The sequence below is a fragment of the Gekko japonicus genome, unplaced genomic scaffold, assembly GCF_001447785.1.
Source record: "Gekko japonicus isolate JY-2015 unplaced genomic scaffold, Gekko_japonicus_V1.1 scaffold240, whole genome shotgun sequence".
NCBI classification, from domain to species: Eukaryota; Metazoa; Chordata; class Lepidosauria; order Squamata; family Gekkonidae; genus Gekko; species Gekko japonicus.
The window spans coordinates 387,788-395,911 of record NW_015164672.1 but is presented as its reverse complement, the minus strand read 5'-3'; positions in this window follow the sequence as shown (position 1 = coordinate 395,911).

Here is an 8,124-nt window from a genome sequence, read left to right as displayed (position 1 = left end):
TGCCATCCTCTTGTCCTCTTTCCCCACCTCCATCCCTCTTGCCCAGCACTTAGTACTGAGTCACTGTCTGCTTTTATCAAGACCCTCAGGGTAGTTGGCACAGAAATCGCCGAGGAGTGGCTGAACACTGGCAGTTTCAAGGGCTGCCAGGAAGCGCTTTGCCCTGGCGCAAGGCAGAACGCGGTCTCCGGCAGAAGGTTCATTCCTTTCTCCTTGTGCTCTTCTCCGCAGCCTTCGGGGCAGAGCTTGTTGTTCAGTCGCACAGTCGAGTCCGACTCTTCGCGACCCCATGGACAATCTCCCGCCAGGCTCTCCTGTCTTCCGCCGTCCTCCGAAGTTGGCTCAATTTCATGTTCGTTGCATCGCTGACACTGTCTAACCATCTCATCCTTTGCCGTCCCCGTCTTCTTTGACCTTCAATCTTTCCCAGCATCAGGGTCTTTTCCAGTGAGTGCTCCCTTCTCATTTGGTGGCCAAAGTATTTGAGCTTCAGTTTCATTATCTGGCCTTCCAGGGAACAGTCAGGGTTGATTTCTTTGAGGATTGACTGATTTGTTCTTCTTGCAGTCCAAGGGACTCTCAAGAGTCTTCTCCAGCACCATAGTTCAAAAGAATCTATTCTTCGGCGCTCGGCCTTCCTTATAGTCCAACTCTCACAGCCATACATGACTACTGGGAATACCATTGCTTTGACCATGCGGACTTTTGTTGGCAGGGTGATGTCTCTACTTTTTATCATGCTGTTTAGGTTCGCCATCGCTTTCCTCCCAAGGAGCAGGCGTCTTTTAATTTCATGGCTGCAGTCACAGTCTGCGGTGATCTGGGATCCCAGGAACGTGAAGTCTGTCACTACTTCCACGACTTCCCCTTCTATTTGCCAAGGAGTGATGGGGCCGGATGCCATGATCTTAGTTTTTTTGATGTTGAGCTTCAAGCCCACTTTTGCGCTCTCCTCTTTTACTCTGAGCAAGAGGCTCTTTAGATCCTTTTCACTTTCAGCCATTAGAGTGGTATCATCTGCATATCTGAGGTTGTTGATCTTTTCCCCAGCAATCTTAATTCCCGCTTGTGATTCATCCAGGCCAGCATTTCGCATGATGTACTCTGCATATATATTAAATAAGCAAGGTGACAGTATACATCCTTGTCGTACTCCTTTTCCTATGCTGAACCAATCAGTTGTTCCGTATCCGGTTCTAACTGTCGCTTCTTGGCCCTTATACAGGTTTCTCAAGAGACATGTGAGGTGGTCTGGTACTCCCATCTCTTTAAGGACCTGCCATAGTTTGTTGTGATCCACACAGTCAAAAGCTTTAGCATAGTCAATGAAGCAGAAGTAGATATTTTTCTGGTACTCTCTTGCTTTCTCCATAATCCAGCGAATGTTGGCAATTTGATCTCTAGTTCCTCTACCTCTTCGAAACCCAGCTTGTACTTCTGGTAGTTCTCTATCCACGTACTGTTGAAGCCTAGCTTGTAGGATCTTGAGCATGACCTTGCTAGCGTGTGATATGAGTGCAATTGTGCGATAGTTTGAACATTCCTTGGCATTGCCCTTCTTTGGGATTGGAATGTATACTGATCTTTTCCAATCCTGTGGCCACTGTTGCGTTTTCCAAATTTGCTGGCAAATGGAGTGCAGAACTTTAACAGCATCATCTTCTAAGACTTTGAATAGCTCAGCTGGAATACCATCACCTCCACTAGCTTTGTTGTTAGTAATGCTTTCTAAGGCCCATTTAACTTCACATTCCAGGATGTCTGGCTCAAGGTCAGTGATTATACCGTCGTGTTTGTCAAGGACATTGAGGTCTTTCTTGTATAGTTCTTCTGTGTATTCTTGCCATCTTTTCCTAATCTCTTCTGCTTCTGTTAGGTCCCTACCGTTTTTGTCCTTTATCATGGCCAGCTTTGCATGGAACGCTCCCTTGATTTCTCCAACTTTCTTGAAGAGATCTCTAGTCCTTCCCATTCTATTGTTTTCTTCTATTACTTTGCACTGTTCATTCAGGAAGGCCTCCTTATCTCTCCTTGCTGTTCTCTGGAAATCTGCGTTCAGTTGGGTAAATCTTTCCTTTTCGCCTTTGCCTTTCGCTTTCCTTCTTTCCTCTGCTATTTGTAAAGCCTCATCAGAAAGCCATTTTGCTTTCTTGCATTTCTTTTTCTTTGGTATGGTGGTGATTGCTGCCTCCTGTACGATGTCACGAACCTCTGTCCATAGTTCTTCAGGCACTCTATCTATCAAATCCAGACCCTTGAATCTATTCTTCACCTCTACTGTATATTCATCAGGGATGTGATCTAGGTCAAACCTGAATGGCCTCATGGTTTTCCCGATTTTCTTCAGTTTAAGTCTGAATTTTGCAATGAGTAGCTCATGATCTGAACCACAGTCAGCTCCAGGTCTTGTTTTTACTGACTGGATAGAGCTTCTCCATCTTTGACTGCAAATTATATAGTCAATCTGATTTCGGTGTTGCCCATCTGGTGATGTCCATGTGTAGAGTCGCCTCTTAGGTTGTTGGAAAAGGGTGTTCGCTATGACCAGTGTGTTCTCTTGACAAAACTCTGTTAACCTTTGCCCTGCTTCATTTTGCTTTCCAAGGCCAAACTTGTCTGTTATTCCAGTTACCTTTTCACTTCCTACTTTAGCATTCCAGTCCCCTATGATGATGAGGACATCATTTTTTGGTGTTAGTTCTAGGAGGTGTTGTAGGTCTTCATAGAACCGGTCTACTTCAGCCTCTTCTGCATCAGTGGTTGGGGCATACACTTGAATTACTGTGATGTTGAATGGTTTGCCTTGGAATCGGACAGAAATCATTCTGTCATTTTTGAGATTGTATCCCAGTACTGCCTTTTGCACTCTCTTGTTGACTATAAAGGCCACACCATTTTTTCTACGAGATTCCTGGCCACAGTAGTAGATATAATGGTCTTCTGAGTTAAATTCGCCCATTCCTGTCCACTTTAGTTCACTGATTCCTAGGATATCGATGTTCAGTCTTGCCATCTCATTTTTGACCACGTCAAGCTTACCTTGATTCATAGATCTTACATTCCAGGTTCCTATGTAGTATTGTTCTTTGCAGCATTGGACTTTCCTTTCACCATCAGACACATCCACAACTGAGGGTCCTTTCGGCTTTGGCCCAGCCGCTTCACTCTTTCTGGGGTTACTTGTACTTGCCCTCTGCTCTTCCTCAGTAGCATATTGGACACCTTCCGACCTGAGGGGCTCATCTTCCGGCGTCATATCTTTTAGCCTTTTGATACTGTCCATGGGGTTTTCTTGGCAAAAATACTGGAGTGGGTTGCCATTTCCTTCTCCAGGTGGATCACGCTTGGTCTGAGTTCTCTGCTGTGGCCTGTCCGTCTTGGGTGGCCCTTCACGGCATAGCCCACAGCTTCATTGAACTGCGCAAGCCCCCTCGCCACGACAAGGCAGAGCAGAGACTCATAAAGACCAGAAGATTTTGCTTCTTTCATTTTAATTCCACCTTTTAATTGTATTTTGATTTCAAACACTAGCTTTACCATTTCCTGCACATTCTTTGCAGGAGTGCATGGGATAAGTGAGCTCTATGTATCATGACCCTCCTCATATATTTGTTTGTTTGTTTCCCACATTTCCAAAGAAGAACTTGGGAGCATCCAATGAGATCGATGTCTTTGCACAGTGCATCACTAACATGAAATTCACTGCCACACGATCCAGTGGCTATCGCTAGCTTGGTGGTGGTGGAAAGTGTCGTCCAGTCCCAGTTGAATTATGGTGACCCTGTGCTGTTTTAAAGACAAGAGAACGTTCAGAGGTGGTTTGCCATTGCCTGCCTTCATGTTACAACCCTGGTATTCCTTGGAGGTCTCCTATCTGAATACTTGCCAGGGTTGACCCTGCTCAACTTCTGAGATCTGATGAGATTGGGCTAGACTGGGATATCCAGGTCAAGGTATCACTAACTTGGATGGTTTTGGATCCCCTAACTTGGATCCTGGAAAGAAGCTCTGGGCTGCGCAATATGAAGTACAGTGGCAAACCTATGGCCTCCCTGGGAAAAGCCCAGTGTCCTCTTCCTCACCGCATACAGAACTTATAACCCTCATTGGGAAGTAGTCCTTGTGCCTGTGGAAATACTAATACTCAGGGCTTTTTTTGTAGAAAAAGCCCAGCAGGAACTCATTAGCATAATAGGCCACACCCAACAGCAGAAACACATTAGCATATTAGGCCACCCCCCTTACAGGACAGCTCATTAGCGTATTAGGTCACACCCCCACATTACCAGAAGTGTGGTCATCCAGCCACACCCACCTTTTGCTTCTTATGCCAGGACTCTTTTTGTAGCTGGAATCCTTTGCATGTTAGGCCACACACCCCTAATGTAGCCAGTCCCAATGAGTTTCTGCTGTTGGGTGTGACCTATTATGCTAATGAGTTCCTGCTGGGCGTGGCCAACTTGGGAGCCAGCCGGAACTCCGTTCCTGTGTATTCCTGCCCAAAAATAGCCCTGCTAATACTAATGTCCATTCCTATTAGCTAGCTGACCAGTGGGAAGGGGAACAGCCCCTGTGCAAGCACATCACAGTGATCAGATGTGCTGAACTGGGACCCTGGTTCCCTGAAATTCTAAGCACCTGGATTTCCTCTGATAGGAAAGTAAGAATGCATAAAAACAGCCCTGCTGGACCACACCAAGGATCCATTTAGTCCAGCATCCTGTTTCCCACCAAGGCCAACCAGATCTCTCCCACACCTAGGGCATCACGCTGCCCACTGCCAAGTGCAGGCCAGAGGCCCACTGCCTCAGAGGATGGACATTTCTCTGTTGTCTTCATGGCTAATAACTGTCAGTAGACCTCATCTATCCCTGCAGCAGAAATGCAGCGATATGGGAAGAGATAGATTCAGGTGGGTAGCCGTGTTGGACTGAAGCGACAGAACAAACTTTTAAGACCAACAAAGTTTAATTCTCTCATGTGCATGCTTTATCTGAAGAAGTGTGCATGCACACAAAAGCTTATACCCAGAATTAAACTTTGTTGGTCTTTAAAAGTGCCACTGGACTCACACTTTGTTCTATGGGAAGAGATATTCATGTGCACTGGGGGGGGGGGGAAACACAAATTAACATTTATTGTGTCCCCCAAAATGGATTGCACGGAAAGGTTTTCTGAGGATGTCTTTGCCCACTTCTCAAGTTACAGTTGAGATTCACCAGAGAAGGGAGAGGAGTGAACTCAGCATGGAGTCATAGATGGGAGGCTGGTTGGTTCTGCAGAATCTTGAGTTGTGCAGTAAGAACTGAATAGACCAGGCTGTTGGCTCATATCTGATCATCACAACCAAACATGACAAGTCAACTCTCACGTTTGTGGTGAGACTTCTAGCCAGTTTGGTGTAGTGGTTAAGTGTGCGGACTCTAATCTGGGAGAACTGGGTTTGATTCCCCACTCCTCTGCTTGCACCTGGCTGGATGACCTTGGGCAAGCCGTAGTTCTGATAAGAGCTGTCCTTGAAAAAGAGCAGTTTCTGTCAAGAGCTCTCAGCCCCACCTACCTCACAGGGTGTCTGTTGTGGGGAGGGGAAGGGAAAAGGAGTTTGTAAGCCGCACTGAGACACCTTTGGGTAGTGAAGGGCGGGGTATAAATCCCATCTCTTCTCTTCTTCTTCTTAGCTGCTGCTAGCCAGAACTGAGGCCAGCAACCCCTCCAGGGGCTGAGCGCATCGTGCTCAAAGTTCAGGTTACCAGCCTCCCATCTTCAGGTACTTGAAGGGCTGTCATTATAGAGGATGGTGCAGAGTTCTTTTCTGTTGCCCCAGAAGATCGGACCAGAACCAACAGGTGGAAATTAAATCAAAAGAGTTTTTGGCTAAACATTAGCAAGAATGTTCGGACAGAGCTACTACACTCGGTGGAACAGGCTTCCTCAGGAGGTGGTGGCTTCTCCTTCTTTGGAGATGTTTAAACAGAGGCTACAGGAGCTGAGGTGGCTCAAGTGCTTAAGACGCTGAACTGCAGGCTGGAAGGTCAGTAGTTCAGCAGTTCGAGACCCGAGTGCCGCATGACGGAGTGAGCTTCCATCTCTGGTTCCAGCTCCTGCCAACCTAGCAGTTTGTCAGCTATGCTGTCATGAAAGTTGGGGAGGTTGGTCTGTGTCTGGGTAATTGCTATTGCTTTCCTTTCAGGTTAATTGCTATTGCATTCCTTTCTGTGCTTTTTCTGCTGTGCGCCGAAACGCTTATCTAGAAGAAGAAGAAGAAGAGAAGAGATTGGATTTATACCCCGCCCTTCACTTGGAGTCTCAGAGCGGCTTACAAACTCCTTTCCCTTCCCCTCCCCACAACAGACTATACAGCAGGAGGGTGTTGTACTGTCTGGGATTTCATTAGGTGCCATGGGAGAGTGTTCGTTCTCAGCTTCAGCTACCTAATGGTCTCTGAGCCTTAGCCCATGCGCGGGAGGCCACCTAATTGGCCAGTATTGTGCATATGAATAATCTATATCCTATTATGCCCATGGGGCCGCCACCATTCCTAACAGTGCCTATGTTACTGCATCTATAGCTCTGCAATAAAAGTTCCTGAATGCGTGTACTTCATTGTTGGCTGTGGGTTCTGACACAGTTTCAAAGCAGGAAATTGCAAGTAGATAAATAGGTACCGCTTCGGTGGGAAGGTAACAGCGTCCATTATACAGACTCAAAAAAGGGTATAATTTATATGGGTATACTTTACTGGGGCTTGTAGGGCAAGGTTGTAATCCCAAATGGCACCTGGTGGTGGAAAATGCTGTCAAGTCAGAGCTGATTTAAAGCGACCCCAGAGGCTTTTCAAGGCAAGAGACATTCAGAGGCGGTTTGCCATTGCCTGCCTTTGCATAGCAACCCTGGACTTCCTTGGTGGTCTCCCTTCCCAGAACTCACCGGGGCTGACCCTGCTTCACTTCCTAGGTCAGGCTAGCTTGGCCACCCAGGTCAAGCATTTTAGAAGACTTCCCTCCCTCTTTGCCATTTACTTAAGCATTTGTATCTCATTTTTCTCCCATTAGGACTGCAGTGGCTCAAGTGGTTAAGACGCTGAACTGCAGACCGGAAGGTCGGTAGTTCAGCAGTTCGAGACCTGAGTGTGCCGCATGACGGAGTGAGCTCCCGTCTCTAGTTCCAGCTTCTGCCAACCTAGCAGTTCGAAAGCAAGAAATTACATGTAGATAAATAGGTACCACTTCGGTGGGAAGGTAACAGCGTTCTGTGCGCCTCGGCATTTAGTCATGCCAGCCACATGACCACGGAAATGTCTTTAAACAGCGCTGGCTCTTTGGCTTGGAAACGGAGATGAGCACCGCAACCCTAGAGTCGGATTCGACTGGCTTTCGAGCAAGGGAAACCTTTACCTAAACAGAGGCTAGATGGCCATCAGACAGCAATGCTGATTCTGTGATCTCAGTCAGATCATGAGAGGGAAGACAGGGAGGGTTGCCTCAGTGCTTAATTTGTGTGGCACTTTCTGACATGCCCAGGGAAATGCTGATCGCCACTTTGGAGTCAGGTGTTGGCAAAATTTATTTCAAAGCTTTGGAAAGACACTCAAACACGTTCTTTGTTAGAACTGACTACAAACGGTTAGGGCAAACAAGATAAAGGGATTTGAACCAGGTACAGGACCAATGGGGCACTTTCCCGCTGGCGGGTGAAAGGAAACGGTTACGCGCTCATTCCCTGAGAACCAAGCTATCTCCAGACATAATACAGGTGCAGTTCCCAGGCTCTAAAAGCAACAAGCTGGCAGTTAAGCGTACTCCCCCAATACAGCCTCCAGTTGTTTGGCTTAGGCATTACAGCAGAGTAAAATACAGGCGCACAGGCAGGTGGGGGGGTTAGCAACTGTACAGAGATACAACTGTACAGAGATACAAATAATCTCCGGGGGGGGGTTAGCAACTGTACAGAGATACAACTAACACAGAACACCATGGCAGCTCGCTGACATACTGCCCCCTCAAAAATACACATTAACCACCGTCTCCCGGGCAGGGCGGGAGAACTCCCGGTTTGGGCGGGAGACCTCCTGGTTTGTCCGGGAACTTCCTGTGGAATTCACGAAGCAGATAAGGGGCCCGAATA